This window comes from Pristis pectinata, chromosome 5 (assembly GCF_009764475.1).
Source record: "Pristis pectinata isolate sPriPec2 chromosome 5, sPriPec2.1.pri, whole genome shotgun sequence".
NCBI lineage: Eukaryota > Metazoa > Chordata > Chondrichthyes > Rhinopristiformes > Pristidae > Pristis > Pristis pectinata.
Genome location: NC_067409.1, coordinates 110,871,842 through 110,890,038, shown reverse-complemented (window position 1 = coordinate 110,890,038; position 18,197 = coordinate 110,871,842). Strand labels below are relative to the sequence as shown.

Genomic DNA, 18,197 nt, shown 5'->3' with positions numbered 1-18,197 from the left:
CAGCTTCATTCCTTTCCAACCCCATTCTGTTTTTCTATATTCTTTCTCGCTTTACTCTCATGCCAGGTGGAGAAAGCACAGAAAAGAATCACATTTTCCTCGATACATGCCACAAACCAGTCTATTATGATTGAGAAAAAAACAAAGCCAATATATCACTGAACTTTGACTTTTTTTCCAGCGTAAATAACAAAGCATTCCTATCAATCCAAAATACGATTTCAAAGCCCCAATACCAAATTACCAAAACTAAATTCATATGTGTAACAGATATTTTTGAAAGTCGGTAAAGCACTTAAAAAGAAACACGTAAATGAAAAGGTTATTGTCTACAAATAAAGTTGCCCTTCACAATTTTGTTCCCTTGCAAAGCACAATTCAGGCAGATGATAGAATTCTCTTCAATCTCTTGGATGAGTACAGCTCAAACGGCACCGAAAATTCCATACAGCGTCCAAGTAAAATACTGGCACCTCATTCGCCACTTCAAAAATTCACTCCCTTCACTAACACCACTGTACTCTACTGTGTTTCATCTACAAGATGCATTATAGTAATTCAAAGTCTTTCAGCTGCATCTCCCAAATGTGCAACCTGTTACCACCCTCAAGGCAGAAGTATGAGAACACCACCTGCTGCAAATTCTACTTCGGCATAAATAAATCCATTCCTTCTTTATCTCTGGGTTTAATCACGGTGGCTTCCAATACATGTGCTCCGTGGAAGTGCGCTCATAGCACACACAGGAACACAGCCCATCACCATTTTCTCAAGAACAATTAGGTTTGTCATCGACTCCCATATTACCATGAATAAAAACTGAATGCACATCATTGTTATAGGTTCTACCATTTTCATTAGTTACGATACTTCATTGACAAGAAAACTGTCTATGCAATGATTGCTGGTTACTTTCCCAAGGAAAGGAAGAACTTCATTTATTCATTTACATATGTGGGCATCGCTGACAAGGCCAATATAAACCCAAGGCCAAGGTTTATTGCGCATTCCTAATTGCCCTCGAGGTAATAACGGCGAGCTAACTTCTTGAACCACTGCAGTCCCTTTGAAGGTGCTCTCACACAGTGTTGGATAGAGAATTCAAAGCTTTAGACTCAGTGACAGTGAAGTACAGCAATGTATTCCCAAGTCAGGATGCTTTGTGATTGCAGGTGGTAGTGTATCCATGCACCTGCTGCCCTTGTCCTTCTCAGTGATAGAGATTGCAGTTTTTAGAGGTCTGAGAGTAGCCTAAGGTACACCGCATTTTGCAGCTGGTACACATTACAGGCAGTGTGCCAAATTGGTGAGGTGCCAGTCAGATGGGCTGCTTTACTCTGGATAGTGTCCAAAACACCGTGGTACTGAAGCTGTACTCATCCAGGTAAGGCAAGCGTATTCTGTCACACCACTGGCAGGCCTTGTACATGACGGAAAGTCCTTGGTGTCAGCGAGTCACCCACCGCAGGTTACCCAACTTCTGACCTGCTCTTGTAAACATGGGATGATGCAGTTGGTTCAGCTGGTCAATGGAGACTCCTGGGATATTGATGGTGATGAGTTTGATAAGAAAGGAGGTGAAAGGTTATTGCAAGTAGACTGGAAAGCAGAGTTGAGTTTGCAATCTGAGCAGCTGCAACCTTAGTCATTGACAGAGGTGACAAGTCGACTCTTGCTCCTGATTCGTATGTTTACTACAGAATCTCAGAATTAGAGAAAAATTGCAGCATGGCAGGAGACCATTCCAGGAGAATTTATCCACCTTTGTTTCCACTGCTCTTTGAGGTAGAGTGTTCCAAAGGCTCACACCCTCAGGGAGGAAAAAAAATTGCTTGAATGGATGTCCCCTTATATTATAAAACAGTGACCCCTTATTCCCAACATCCTTCCCAAATCCACCCAAAGCCCCTCTGAATCTCATGTCCTGTATCATTCTATTAAGTGCCACTGGATACAAGTCTAGATTGCCAACCTTTCCTCATGAGACAACTCACTCACTCCAGATATTAGCCTGGTAAATCTTCTCTGAACTGCTTCCAACCCATCTTTCCTTAAGCAAGGGACCAAAACTGCATACAATGCTCTAGACTATGGAGACGCTGAAACAAGGCGGCAACATCCATTATCAAAGGCCCCCACCACCCTGGCCATCCCATCTTTTCGCAGATGCCATCGGGCAGGAGGTACAGAAGCCTGAAATCCCACACCACCAGGTTCGAGAACAGCTACTTCCCTTCAGCCATTCAGTTCTTGAACCAACCAGCAAAACCCTAATCACCACGCCAGTTTAGCAAGACCATGACCACTCTGATCACTTTGCACTAAAATGGACTTTGTTTTTTTGTTCTAATTGTGGGTTTTTTTGTAAAAATTGTGTATTATTTGTTTTTCTTGTGAATGCTGCTTATATGATGCTATGTACCTGTGATGCTGCTGCAAGCAAGATTTTCACATGACAATAAACTCAACTTTGACTTTAGATATAATCTCACAAGTGCCCTACACAGTTGTAGTAAAAGTTCCTTACTTTTATACTCCAACCCCCTTGTAATGAAAGCCAGTATCCTTTCTGGTTGTGTGCTGTACTGGTATGCTGCTGGCTTTCTGTATTTCACATACGAGAATCCTAAAATTCCTTTGTGTTGCAGCTTCCTACAGTATTTTTCCATTTAAATAATAGTGTTTTATCATTCTCCCTTCCAAAGTGAACAACTTCACATTTTCCCACATTATAATGCAATTACCAATATTTTGCCCACTCACTTAACCTATCAATATCTCCCTGTAATTTGTTTGTATCCTCTTTGTTGCACGCCTCCCCGACTTTTGTTGTCTCTCAAATATGGCTACTACATACTCGCTCCCTTCCTCTAAATTACTAATATATATTATAAACAGCTGCAGTCCTGCACTGATCCTTGCAGCAATTACAGATAGGCAGCCTAAAATGACACCTGCTGCTTCCTGCTGGTCAGCCTGTCCTCTATCCAGGCTAATATATTATCTCCAATACCATGAACTCTTATCTTACAAAGTAATGTTTTGGGTGACACCTCTTTGCCAACTTCCTGGACCTGCGCTCCAGCTCTTTGCATTTCAATTACCCTTAATTTGCACTTTAATTAACTTCTTTAATTACTCACTGGCCTTTTGTAAATCATGCACAAGATTTACAAGAGTTCCAAATCGGGAAATTCCAATCATTTAGATAATATGCTTCTTGTAATTTTTTTCTCTGCCAAAATAAATAATGTCATTTTCCCCACATTCTACTGTATGGCTAGATTTTTGCCCAGTCACTTATGTCTAAATCCCTCTGTTGCCTGTTTGTATCATCTTCATAATTCCTCCCTCCCTTGCTTCGATATTTTTCTGCAAGCTCATTTCAGTGGTCCCAAGCAACAGTTCCCTCTGTGACTCCCTGGTTTGGGCTGGCATTTCCCCATTGAAGGCAATACCTTCCCCTTTGCCTCTTCCCTTCCCAGGGATCCCTGTAGTGCTTCCAGGTGAAGGAGCAATTCACTCGCACTTAGACCCATAGAGTCATACAGCACTGAAACAGGCCCTACCTGTCCATGCCGACTGTGTCACCCAGCGAGCTGGTCCCACCTGCCTGCGTTTGGTCCATAGCCCTCTAAACCTCTCTTATCCATGTAAAGAATGGATAAAGAACATATAAAGAATGGATCCCTGAATGCCTTACAGAAAGGTAGCCATTAACTACAGAATTACAGATCAGCTTGGACCAATACTTTCTGCATAGAAGATATAAAATGTCGTTGAGAGATTTCAAGAGAAAACAATGTGGATTTGAGAGAGTCACAGACAGGACTTCTACTCAAATGATACAAGGACCAGTTTGTTTTCTGGATAGTATTAATTCTGATGCGGTAAATGCGGGCTCACTCTTAAGTTTTAAAAATAAATTGGATAGATACATGGATGGGAGAGGTCTGGAAGGTTATGGACTGGGTGCAGGTCAATGGGACTAGCGGAATAAAGTTTTGGCACAGACTAGAAGGGCCAAGTGGCCTGTTTTCTGTGCTGTAGTGTTCTATGGTTCTAATTGTATTTCGTGCAACAGCTGTGGGAAGCATAGAGTAAATGTTATGTTTTGATTTACTCCAACTTTAGACACTCAATCCCAAGATGCAACTGAATTATCACATACAGTAGTACAACAACTTGCATTTATTTAGCACCCTGAATGAAGTAAAACAACACAAGGGTACTATCCAGAAAACAAACTGTTCCATGTATCATTTGAGTTCCAATCCAGTGAATAACATTCAGTGCTCAAAATATGATCCTTTTCTGCACTGGAGAAATTAAATGCACATTGGGTGACTTCATTGCAGAACACCTTCATTAGCTTGCAAAGGTGACCAAGTTCCTGGTTACCTGTCACTCTAATTCTCCATCCCACTTCAATGTTGACCTCTTTCTTTGGCCTCCGACATTATTCCAACAAAGCCCAATGTAAGCTCATGGAACAGCATCTTATCTTCCGTTGGGCACGATGCAGCTATCAGGACACAGTATCGAATTCAAAAACTTCAGATAACCAGCTTTTCCCGTTTTGCCAGAACTGACCAATTCAAATACACCATCCACCTGTACGTAACATTAACTCAGTTTTTACCGCAAGTCCACAGATGCAACCCGAGTATTTGCATCGTCCCTTTTTATTTCATATTTACAGCAACTGCTGTGTTCTGCATCTCACAGTTTGTGTTCTTTTGTTTCTCTCTATTGCCCTCATTCATCTATTTACACTCCACCAGACAATCAGCTGTGATTAACAAGCAGTCATTATTCCCTGTTAGGTGGCATGAACAGTATGTGTGTCACCTGGACAATCTTAGTCTCCATGCAATCAATAGTATTTGTCTTCGTTCTTTCCACACTCACTCTTCTCTGCAGTTTAAAAACAAATCTGTTTTCTCACTTTTCAAATTCTGATAAAAGGTAATCAATCTGAAATGATAACTGTTTCTTTTTCCGCAGGTGCCGCCCGGCCTACGGATTATTTTCACCATTTCCAGTGTTCTAAACAGTAGACATTGTGCCAGAACAACCATTCAAAACTCTGGCTGCACTGTGTCCAGAATGCCTAAGGGAACTCTGGGCAACGTTTGCTTGAAAAAATATTTTGGCCTTAGAAAGAATGTAGAGATGATTCACCACAATCTTATCAGGGTTTCAAGCATTAGATGAGGAGATCAGAGGTGAAAATCTAGTTTCATATTCTCTAAAATATGAATGGCTCAATGGTGATCTGATTTTTCTTAAGATTTCTGAAAAGAATTCACAGGGTAGAGAACTTTTTCTGTCAGTGGAAGAATTGGTATTGGTTTATTATTGTCACTTGTATCGAGGCACAGTGAAAAGCTTGTCTTACAAACCGATCGTACAGGTCAATTCATTACACAGTGCAGTTACATTGAGTTAGTACAGAGTGCATTGATGTAGTACAGGTAAAAAAAACAGTAACAGTACAGAGTAAAGGGTCACAGCTACAGAGAAAGTGCAGTGCAATAAGGTGCAAGGTCACAACAAGGTAGCTTGTGAAGTCATAGTCCATCTCATCATATAACGGAACTGTTCAATAGTCTTATCACAGTGGGATAGAAGCTGTCCTTAAGTCTGGTGGTACATGCCCTCAGGCTCCTGTATCTTCTACCCGATGGAAGAGGAGAGAAGAGAGGATGTCCCAGGTGGGTGGGGTCTTTGATTATGCTGGCTGCTACACCAAGACAACAAGAGGTAAAGACAAGAGTCCAAGGAGGGGAGGCTGGTGTCCGTAATACGCTGGGCTGTGTCCACAACTCTCTGCAGCTTCTTGCTGTCTTGGGCAGAGCAGTTGCCATACCAAGCCGTGATACATCCTGATAGGATGCTTTCTATGGTGCATCGGTAAAAGTTGGTGAGAGTCAAAGGGGACAAACCGAACAAAAACTTTTGGACAAAAAATTTTGGCCGAGCCCATAGCTTTAAACTTAAAGATCGGCCACTCAGGACTGAAGTCAAAGGAACAATTTCAAAATGTTTTCATACAAAAAGTAATAGAACTGTGTATTGGTATTGGTTTATTATTGTCACTTGTGCCGAGGTACAGTTAAATCTGAAATCAATACTATTGGAATGTTTTAAAGTGAATCTGAAACCATTCTAACACCACAAAAGGAATCCTTTCTTTCTCTGCAATTTTATTGATAGAGCAAATGTAACAAAGGGCAATCTTAATCTTATTTCTGTTTAAAGTTTAAACTAAGTAATGAATGAAGCATTTGGCCTAACCAATTACTGTAAAACACTGTCAACAAAGCTTTATCACAAAATCAAATGCCAAAATGTTAAGCTGGGCAAACATCTGAAAAATTGTCTCAGCTAAATGCATCTTCTGCAATATATTCCAAATGTAGGCTAACGTTTCACTGATGTATAAAAACAGAATCAGTTTTCCCTTCACTTGTTTTCCAGAGTCAGGAGCAATACAGCCACATGGAAGGCCTGGAGGCCGAGAACTGGTTAATTCAGCACTTGTGTCTTTCTCTGACAGCAGCAAGCATTCAAGGTAGTTAATATTTGGGAATCAGGTTGTAGTTTTTAAATATAAATAAAACAACAAATCATTCACTGTCATAAAGCTGGCCAGAGTAGGTGAGGCAGAACATTGGAAAATGCTTCAGGGAGGTTAATGGAAACGTGCAAGTGCAACGTGTAAAATCTATGTGGGCGGTTACATACGGGTAAAGGTACACAAAATACACAGGCAAAATACACTCCAGAACAGATTGTATTTTCTCTCCAGTTTCTAGGCCATTTCCAATCCTGCTACAAAAATTATTTTAGCTGAATTCTTTAAGCTCTTCATCTTTGATCTTTAATTGTGCAGTTGAACCCACGAAATACTAGGCCTCACACCAAATTCTTCCTTCTCCTGCATCGTTGCACACAATTCTGAAGTTCCTATGACCACCCTTTTGCTCATGCTGCCCCATCATTATTGCTGCAACCCTCTTCTCCCTGCCTCTACCTCAAGAAGGGGTCTCTACCACGTTCCCAGTTCTGAGCTGGCAGCCGGATTTTTAAAAGTTTCAGCAGCCACTTTGCTTTTGCCCAGATATTTTGACTGCCAATAAGAAATGTTTAACAGATCAAAAAGCCTCAACAACACAAAAAAAACTTCAGTTATCAAATTACCCAATTCAATCGTACTTAAATTCTATAGCACCCCATAACATCTACATTTCACATTGAAATTGGGATTTTAATTTACAACTACTCTCTCAACCAGACTTCAGCTGTCACTCCTTATCAATATGCTGGAAATATGCCAAGCCCAACAATATAATTTTTCAGGTTTAGAATTCCTATTATTTGTATACATTTCTATACAGAATCATTTTCTCTCCATTAAGCACAATGCAACATATAAAACAAAACTTGCAATTTGTGAACTCCTACCTCCAATTAACTCATCCAAACATCATTTGCTCACACCATTTTCAGGTTTCTCTCTTCTGTGCCTACCCTGCTCCTTCCCCATCATCCCCCAGGCAAGCATACTTCAAGTAATAAAATCAAACTCAAAAATCATTGTTTCAGTTTCTTCTGATCTGGAAGCAGGAACTTAAATTTCCGTCACAGGCAATTAACTTTAGGGTGTGCCCGCTTACAGCAGGAGAGTTTGTAGTTCTGAGGGGTCAAAGTCAGTTGAACTCCTAAACAAAAACTTATAAAACACCATATCATATTTGGAATAAGCTTCATCATGAGATATGATCATAATACATTAAAAATAATAACTTTTCCAGACACCACACTCAGCTAAAAAAAAGCAACAGACTGATTTTTAAAATGATCAGAAGCTTTAACAAAATAAGTATAAAAACTATTACCTCTGGTGAACAGATGACATAAAAATGTAAAAACAGAACAGTAAAAGACGCAAAACATTCACCCATTTTCTTTCTACACATGTGCTGCCTGACCCTACTGAGTATTTGTAACATCATCTGTTATAAAGCCTGAAAAGGTAGTGCAAGCTAATTCCATGCATAATTCTAAATGGGACTTCAACAATTACCTGGACACAAGACATTCTGCAGATGCTGGAATCTGGAGCTACACACACACACAAAATGCTGGAGGAACTCAGCAGGTCAAGCGGCTGACCTGCTGACTTTCTCCAGCATTGTGTGTGTGCACGTGTTGCTTCAACAATTACCTAAAGTCAAGGAGGACAAGTTACTGACAAAATGCACGGATGCACACGTCAGGTCTTCCAAAGGAACCTGCAGTGGGCTGAAGACCTCCTTCAATACCTACCATAATCAAATGCATAATCAAAGACCCCACCCGGGTCATTCTCTCTTCTCTGCTGTTCCATCGGGTAGAAGATACAGGAGCCTGAGGGCACCTACCACCAGACTTAAGGACAGCTTTTACCCGACTGTGATAAGACTATTGAACGGTTCCCTTATACGATGAGATGGATTCTGACCTCACGATCTACCTTGTTGTGACCTTGCACCTTATTGCACTGCAATTTCTCTGTAGCTGTGACACTTTACTCTGTCCTGTTATTGTTTTTACCTGTACTACATCAATGCACTCTGTACTAACCCAATGTAACTGCACTGTGTAATGAATTGACCTGTACGATTGGTATGCAAGACAAACTTTTCACTGTACCTCGGTACAAGTGACAATAATAAACCAATACCTCTGATTTTATGAAAGACCCAATTCCTTAATCTGGGCTGCCTGAGTTGGAGACAAGATTGACAAGTAGTTTATGGTTTGCAAAGCTTCCTGGCGGACCGGCCCCCGGCTGCCCCACGGACCCGGCCCCCGGCCACCGGCTGCCCCACGGACCCGGCCCCCGGCCACCGGCTGCCCCACGGACCCGGCCCCCGGCCACCGGCTGCCCCACGGACCCGGCCCCCGGCCACCGGCTGCCCCACGGACCCGGCCCCCGGCCACCGGCTGCCCCACGGACCCGGCCCCCGGCCGCCCAACGGACCCGGCCCCCGGCCGCCCCACGGACCCGGCCCCCGGCCGCCCAACGGACCCGGCCCCCGGCTGCCCCACGGACCCGGCCCCCGGCCACCGGCTGCCCCATGGACCCGGCCTCCGGCTGCCCCGTCAGGTGCACAGACCCTGGGACCCCCCCTCGGGGCACCGATGGGTTTCCTCCACCTCCCGCTGACTTACCGGCTGTGTCCGGTGACCCGAGCGGGGCTCAGCGGCACCGGCCGCCCGACACCGAGCCCGGGTACGGCCGACACGCCGCCATTTGCCGAGCCGGCCTCCCGCCCGCGTCATCGTGGGCGGGGCCGTCGCCGCGTCGCTCCCGGCTGCCGTGGCGTCATCACGCACCACGCCGGAGCCGTCAGCCGCGTCCGGCTGGGCTGTTTCAGGGGTGCGCTCCCTTTGCAGCCAGTGAGATCTCACTCACACATCACTGCAGAATCACTGACTGAGCGGACGTGAATTATTGTTTTGCAGCAGCAGTACAGTGCAAGGACTTAAAAATTACTATAAATTACAAAATAAATAGAGTGCAAAAATAATCAGAACCAGGTTTATTATCACTTGACTGATATGATGTGAAGTTTGCTATCCAGACAGTTCAAAACATTACGCGTGGTAGAGCAAATGAGCCAAGTTGTTATGCATAGTTACAATGAAGATTTGTTTCAACCCGGGTTCAATTCCAGCCACTGTCTGTAAGGAGTTTGTACGTTCTCCCCGTGTGTCTGCGTGGGTTTCCTCCGGGTGCTCTGGTTTCCTCCCACATTCCAAAGACGTACGGGTTAGGAAGTTGCGGGCATGCTATGTTGGTGCCGAAAGCGTGGCGACACTTGCGGGCTGCCCCCCAGAGCACTCTACGCAAAAGATGCATTTCACTGTGTGTTTTGATGTACATGTGACTAATAAAGAGATCTCTTGTAAAGCAGCTAAATGTTCTGCAACACAAGCACTCACTTTTTCTGATGCTTCTCATAAGGCTCATCACTTGTAATCACTGTAAGTGACACCTGCTGCTGGTTGCCTTGGTTAGGTGTTGACAAGCAGGGATGGGGTGGGGGGTGGGGCTGGCGGTGAGATGGACGAAGGTTAACTATTGCACCTCACTGCAAATAATGTTAATGCTACTATATGAAATAATTAACTAGGCCCAGAGAAACAAAGGACTGCAGATGCTGGAATCTGGATGAAAAACACGATGATGCTGGAGGAACTCAGCAGCTGCTCTCTGTCCGTAACCGCGACCTGCGTCTCCCCGTTGCCAGTCACTTCAACTCCCACCTCCCACACTATCACTGATATGTCAGTCCTCAGCCTCCTCCACTGCCAGGAGAATTCCAAGTGCAAACTGGAGGAACAGCACCTCATTTTCTGTCTTGGAACCTTGCAGCCTAACGGCAAGAACATTGAATTCTCCCACTTTAAGTAATCCCTACCACCCTGCCCCAACCCCACACCATGCTTCTTCTTCCATTTCCCAACCTCCTTTTTTTTCTCTCTCTTCTTACCTTTGAACCATCCCCCGGTGGATCTGCTCTCCTCTCATCCCCCACACTTGCCTATCACTATCTCTCACCTGCATCTACCTGTCACCACCTTGTGCCCACCCCACTTCCCCTCTTTTGTCCACCTATCACTGCTCTGCTTCTCCCCCCATACATTCGGCTTCCTCCTTTTCCTATCTTCAGTCCTGAGGAAGGGTCCTGACCCCGAAACGTTGACCGCCTGCTTTTCTCCACGGACGCTGCCTGGCCTGCTGAGTTCCTCCAGCATCATCGTGTTTTTCATGATGTGAAGTTTGTTGTTTGGTGGCAGCAGTACAGTACAAAGACATAAAAATTACTATAAATTACAAAATAAAGTGTGCAAAAAATAGAATCAGGTTTATTATCACTGATTTGTATATTGTGAAATGTGTTGTTTTGCGGCACCAGTACAGTGCAAAATTGAGTAGTACAGCTCAGTATAAGGATATGCAAATCCGAGAGTTAAACAGAGAATAAACAGAGGACAGCGGGCTGAATTCTGGGCCTGGATCTTCAGGTGGAATCAGAATCAGGTATCACTGATGTACGACGTGAAATTTGTTGTTTTGTGGCAGCAGTCCAGTGCAAAGGCATAAAAATCTATAAATTACAGAAATAAATAAATAGTGCAAATGAAAAGGAATAACAAGGTGGTGTTCATGGGTTCATGGATCGTTCAGAAATCTGATGACGGGGTTGGGGGGGAAGAAGCTGTTCCTGAAACATTGAGTGTGAGTCTTCAGGTTCCTGTACCTCCTCCCCAATGGTAGTAACATGAAGAGGATCTGACCCAGATGGTGAGGTTCCTTAGTGATGGATGTTGCCTTCTTGAGGCACCAGCTCTTGGAGATATCTTCGACGATAGGGAGGCTTGTGCCCATGTTGGAGCTGGCTGAGTCTACAACCCTCTGCAGCCCCTTGCGATCCTGTGCATTGGAGCCTCCATACCAGGCAGTGATGCAACCAGTCAGGATGCTCTCCACCATCTGACTAGCAAATGCATGCAGTGTTGTCAGCTTCAATTGATGCTGAAAGTTAAAACTGTTTTCCGCTGATGTTCTGCAGGGTAACTTGCAAAATTCATTCACTCATTTATCTGCATTAGATTTATTTATATGGAGACAGAGGTTTACTGCTATTAAACAGGTAAACGGACAACCACAACTTGTAAACTGCATGAGGGGAGGTCAGTGTGAGGAAATACAGCCCCCCAAGTGCTTCTTTCCTTAGTTCCTATTTTATCACATCATCGACTTATATACTGTATATGTGCAACCTGTAACATTGTCTGACATTCTAAGGTGGTTTACAGGAAGACTGTTAGAATCACAGAACACTACAGCACAGAAAACAGGCCATTCAGCTCTTCTAGTCTGTGCCAAAACTTTATTCCGTTAGTCCCATTGACCTGCACCCAGTCCATAACCCTCCAGACCTCTCCCATCCATGTATCTATCCAATTTATTCTTAAAGCTTAAGAGTCAGCCTGCATAAAATAAAATCCGACGGCAAATCATAAAAAGAGACATTAAAAGCTCAGCAAAGATATGTTTTTAAGAATGGGAAGGTTTATAATGGAAATTTTAAGACCGAGGACAGCTGAAGCCACGTCATCTTTGGTGGAGACCAGTTCCCCTGCCTCTGAAGAAGGGGCCTCCGTCACATTGTCAGCCACCTCCATCGTGCCGAACTCAGGGCAGCAATGTTGATGTCAAAGCTTCTCGAGTTCCTGAGCGACGATAGCAGACGGGCATTCAGGTCCGTTAGATCCAGGACTGCCCACGGGGCTCTGAACATTCCAGGTCCGTCACATCGTGGAGTGGAAGGTGCCTGCATTTTAATGTGGGAGGGTGCTGCACATCAGCTACCAAATGGGCTTGACAGAGCAAGGTCATGATCCTGGAGCAAGGGCGATCCTGACAACAGGAAACCAGGCTCAGCTGCATGGCAGTTGATGCTCACACACTGGTGGGCACACACACAGGTGCCATTCAGCACGTACGCACTTGTCTTCCTCACACACAAATACAAAACACTCATTTGTGGGTCAGGCACAGTAGCCGTAATGCACTACATCCTTCCTTGATTCTTATTCTGACAGTCCGCCTCTCTGGTCTCCATCTCCTGATCCCGACCACGCTCCCCGACCTATTCCTGGTCCCTGGTTCCAATGCAGAAACTGTCTCCAGCATACGACTGGGCCCCACGCACAACTGGCCCACAGCTGCACCCACACACCCACCCACTTACCTGGCCTCTGGCTCCGCCTGCACTGTTATACCTCCCGCTCCTCCCTACCCCGCCCCTTGCCAACTCCTGGCTCGGGCTGTGCACCAACTACATTCCCAGCTCCAGTGACACACCTACCCACATCCCGGGCCACTGGGGCCACTTCTAATATCTGGGAACCCACTTGTCAGTGAAGGGAGGCAAACGTTACCATCACCTTCAATGTGCCAGAACAACCTTTGGTTGAATTAGGAAAAGCGCATTTGAAGATCAAGACCTCAGCTCCGTCACAAAACTCATGGTTTACAACAGAGCAGTGATCCCTGCCCTCCAATATGCTTCTGAGACCTGGACTATCTACAGCAGGCACCTCAATGCACTGAAATTAAACCAGCATTTCCATCTCAGAAAATTCTCCAGGTCCACTGGAAGGATGAGCAACTAAGGTCAGTGTCCTGTCCCAGAAGAACAGTCCCAAAATTACACTCAGTCAGCTCCATTGGGTAGAACATTGCTTGCAGACTCCTTAAGTATATGGTCTCTTTAGAGTTCTGTCACAGGAAGAGATTATCAGACGGATAGAGGAAAAGATTCACAATTGTGTTGAAAGGCTTCTTAAAGAAATACAACATCTGCACTGACTCTGGGGAAAGTGCTGTCTAAGGAGTCTTGGTGAGTTGCTGCAGTGCATCCCGTAGATGGTACAAACTACTGCCACTGTGTGTCGCTGGTGGAGTGAGTGCGTTGCACTGGGCCGCCACACGTCCAGCTTTGTTGCAGCTGCAACACACCCTGGGTTGTCCCACATATACCATGTATCCACGGTTCCCTCCGATGGCAAACATCGAGGGTGCGAGTATGATGACTCCCTTATCGTCCACCCTTAGCTTGCCCTTCACCTGGTGCTTGCTCATCCAGTTCCCAAACAGGTCCTTCATGTCCAGACAGCTTCCTGCTCCATCGACGTAGTGAGCCAGGAAGGTGAGGACATCCACAATGGGCACATGTGGGTTAAACATGTGCACCGTTATCACACACTCCTTCTGGGTGGGGAGGGTGAAGAGTGCCTGCACCTTCAGCAGTGACAGCGGAGCTTCATTCCCCTTCTCCCGAAAGTCCTGTCGCATCTTCTGCAATCCCACCAGCTGCTTGAAGGTGACATCAAAGTACCCGTTACCTGGGGCGTCCTGGAGGCAAAATAAGCCACTTAATGAACAAAATGCTGAGGTAGTCGGGAATCTAAACTTGTTTGTGAAATTCCATAATGTTTTTATCTCATCGTTTATGATTCCTGAACAAGACATTGTGATCTCAAGCAGATCTATCTTTTTGTCTGTTATGATGCTTTCTGCGTTTGGATCATTCCTCACTTTACCTCCTTTGTGGAATTTATCTGGTCTCCAACAACTGCAATCCATCAGTAACTCAGTCAGGTTGGTGGACACTATATATTTCTTTTGATGCGAATACAAAGTACACATCCATTGTTCATGCTTTCTGTGACCTTCTATGCAAAGCTATCTGTGATATCATTGTCCCTTTTTATTGCTTGGATACATAATGGAAATAAGATACATTGCTAGTTACCTTACCTCTCAAGTTAATGAACCATTGGTATAATTTGTATCTTGGATAACAGTTCTGATCATGTTAACAAATCCCCCACTATCAATATCCTGGGGTCACCATTGACCAGAATGTGAACAGGAGTAGCCATATACACAGTGTGGCTACAAGAGCAGGTCAGAGGCTGGGAATCCTGCAGCAAGTAACTCACCTCCAAACTCCCAAAAGTCTTTCCACCACCTACAAGGCTCAAGTCAGGAGTGTGATAGAATATTCTCCACTTGCCTGGATGAGTGCAACACCATACAGGACATAACAGCCCACTTGATAGGCAGCCCAATGACTCACTCCTCCACTGACACACAGTGGCAGCAGTTTGTACCATCCACAGGATGCACTGCAGCAACTCACCAAGAGTCCTCAGACGGCACCTTCCAAACCCATGACTTCTACCAGCTCAAAGGACAAGGGCAGCAAAAGCACGGAACACCACCAGCTGGAAGTTGCCTCCAAGCCACACACGATCCCGACTTGGAAATATATCACCGTTCCTTCACTGTCACTGGGCCAAAATCCTGGAACTCCCTCCCTCACAGCGTTGTGAGTACACCCACACCTCAAGAACTACTGCAGTTCAAGAAGGCAACTCACTACCACCTTCTGGTGAAACATATCCCCAATTTCAAAAATAGTTCATCATTTCCCACCTTCCAGCATTGATGATTTCCCTCATATTGGTTAGTGATTTTCCCAATTTGAAATTGGTTAAAGATTGCTTCCAAACACCCCATATGATGCCTTGTTTTCTCTGTTGGGATCTGTGCAGCTGAAGGCTTTGTCACATAGCTCTGTGGTGTTTAGCATCAGCTAGACAGGATCGGGTAAGACCAAGAACCCATGTAACGGGTGTAGGCCAAGAACCCGGCCTGGCTTATATATGCAATTAATTAACAGAATAAACACCCTCTTAAATTAAACATCACTTTAATCAGATGGTTGATGAAAAAAGCATCATCCTAAATTAAAGATCAAATTCACTTTGTGCCCCTGCATTGTTGAGGTGAGTCCTGTGCCTTTAAGTGACATTCTTGACCTAAGGCAGGTACAAATTTTGAACGTTGTGAGGTTAAGCAAATTCATAAATCATTGTTTCCTTACAATATTTTTATTAAATCCATAAAAAAAATACAGAGTACATGCATCAACAAGGATATTCTTCTATGCTAACAGTGCCAAAAAGCAAGAAGGTGATACCTTGGATTATGCCTCGGCAAGGTGGGTGCAGATTGTTGAATCAACACCATAAAGCTGGTGACTAGTTTTTGTTCCTCAGTTCCATTAATCACGCCTGCCTGCTGAGTACAAAATCAGATGAGTATTTTCCTCAAAAAGCAATTTGCTGAAGCCATCTCTAAGTGGTCACAAGGCAGATAAGCCTCGGACGCTGAACAAAATAATAAAATATATTTTCAGTCACTAACAATGTTTCGCCCAGAATAGCTAGGTTACAGTGCATGCCTGTAGTGTGCTGACTACATGTAATTTTCTCTGGTCAGCTTATTGCTGTAATTATTCACAGTTCCCTGGACATTTAAGGCTTGTGCAGAGAGCTAGCCTAATGAGGAGACAAGAAAATCACAGTTTAGGCAAAAATTAAAGCCAAGTGGCCAATTGGGGAAGGGATAGGGGGTGGATGAAAATTCTTCTGACAGCAAGAAACGTACAAAAGGGATTTAAACCAGTCCACAGTATTTGCTAGAGCAAAAAAAAGGAAGACATTAAGTGAAAGGAAACAGAGGTTGGAGATATGATCTGATCGTGTGAATCTGAATGGATTGGAAAAATACATGTAAATGCACGTCTTCATATATTTATTGAGCCTCAGAGATTGGGGGTGGGAGGGAGCAGATAGGGTGGGGGCAGTGGTCAGTGGAATTTGTAATTCTTCACATGAATGGCTTCCCCCTTACTCCTTCCAAGTAAAAAGTAGTAACACTTCTATAGGAACAACCTGAACAAAATTGATACTGTCAAGTGCACAACAGTAGATGGTGAAATATCCACAGACACTTACAAAGCAAATTAAAACATAATTTGTCTTAAAATACTCATTTCCGTTCAATGATCCTGTCTGTTTATTGAACATTAGCATGTCTGCGGATGCTGTCTGATGTGCTGACTGTTTCTAAAATATTCTGTTCTATTTCAAATTTTCACCATATTTTGCTTTTGATGACATGAAGTAAAGAGCTTTGTTTCTCTTTCATCCACTGGACATGCATATCTTGTTCAGTTTTGGTCGCCGCATTATAGGAAGGATGTGGGGGCGTTAGAGAGGGTGCAGAGGAGATTTACCAGGATGCTGCCTGGATTAGAGCGTATGGAATATGAGGAGAGGCTTAAGGTGCTAGGGCTTTATTCACTGGAAAGGAGGAGGATGAGGGGAGACATGATAGAGGTATATAAAACATTGAGAGGAATAGATAGACAGCCAGCGCCTCCTTCCCAGGGCACCAGTGCTCAAGACGAGAGGGCATGGCTTTAAGGTTATGGGTGGGAGGTTCAGGGGAGATGTCAGGGGGAGGTTTTTCACCCAGAGAGTGGTTGGTGCATGGAATGCACTACCTGGGGTGGTGGTGGAGGCAGATACATTGGACAGGTTCAAGAGTTTGTTGGATAGGCACATGGAGGAATGTGAGATAGAGGGATATGCGGGAGGAAAGGGTTAGATAGTGTGAGGGTGGTTTGATGGACGGCACAACACGGTGGGTCGAAGGGCCTGTTTTGTGCTGTATGGTTCTATGGTTCTATGGTATTATGAGCAGAAATTATAACGGGTCATCTGATTGTGCACCCCCTGATTGTGTTCATTATGGTATATACTCAAGCCGAAAATCCATTTAAGTTTGTTTAACTTGATAAAGGGACACATATCTATGATTTAATATGATAATTATCCATGACAGCAGTGCCGTAACAGTGGCTGACATTGGGAATTGTAGATTCAAATCCTTAATCCAGCACTGTGATTGCAAGATATCGAACTACAACAAGGTGTTGCACTTTATTCTCTGTGTTTATTTTTTCATCTTTTTGGGCAGGAGGTGGTGTGAAGTCCCACACCACCAGGTTCAAGAACAGCTACTTCCCTTCAACCATTCGGTTCTTGAACCAACTGGCAAAAAGCTAATCACCACAGTTTAGCATCACTATGGCCACTTTGATCACTAAAATGGACTTTGTTTTGTTCTAACTGTGTTCTTCCTTGTAAAACTTGAGTATAATTTATGTTTAATTTATGTTTTTCTTGTGAATGCTGCTTATCTGATGCTATGTGCCCGTGATGCTGCTGCAAGTAAGATTTTCATTGCACCTGTGCACATATGGCTTGAGCATATGACAATAAACTTGACTTTATTTTCTGGTGATGAATGTTCCAGTACGATTGAGTTTGGATGAACTTGCTGACTGTAAAGTGATTGTAGAGAGAATGTTTGTCACCTGACTATTTACGGACCAATTAATAACTAATAATTAAGGAGAAAGATGTTCTAAAATAGCTAATTATTATTTTGTGCATATGATCTATAGGATGTATTAATGATTTTTCAGCAGAGGATTAGAGGTGTAATAATGTGCATTCATACGTTTTTAAAGAGACACATAGGATATATGATTAAAATGACAGTGAGCTGGACTTGGATATTCACCGAAATGTCTACAAATGAAAAGCAAGTATTTAGCTGGTCTTAGCAATTGATAAACACATCACATCCATCGTACAGGGAGTTCCTTGGTCCCTGAAGTTTGATAAGATTTCCCTGATATAGATCTTCT

At 43.9% G+C, this 18,197-nt stretch overlaps 1 protein-coding gene across 1 annotated transcript in view; it reads right to left on the bottom strand.

Annotated features, from left to right (window-relative positions):
- Positions 1 to 9,364, bottom strand: part of azi2 (5-azacytidine induced 2) — a 68,589-nt gene extending 59,225 nt beyond the window's left edge. Inside the window, exon 1 of the mRNA XM_052016189.1 lies at positions 9,223 to 9,364. The gene's annotated coding sequence lies outside the window, so the exon portion shown is untranslated. The remainder of the gene's footprint in view (positions 1 to 9,222) is intronic.
- Positions 9,365 to 18,197: the final 8,833 nt, after the last annotated feature.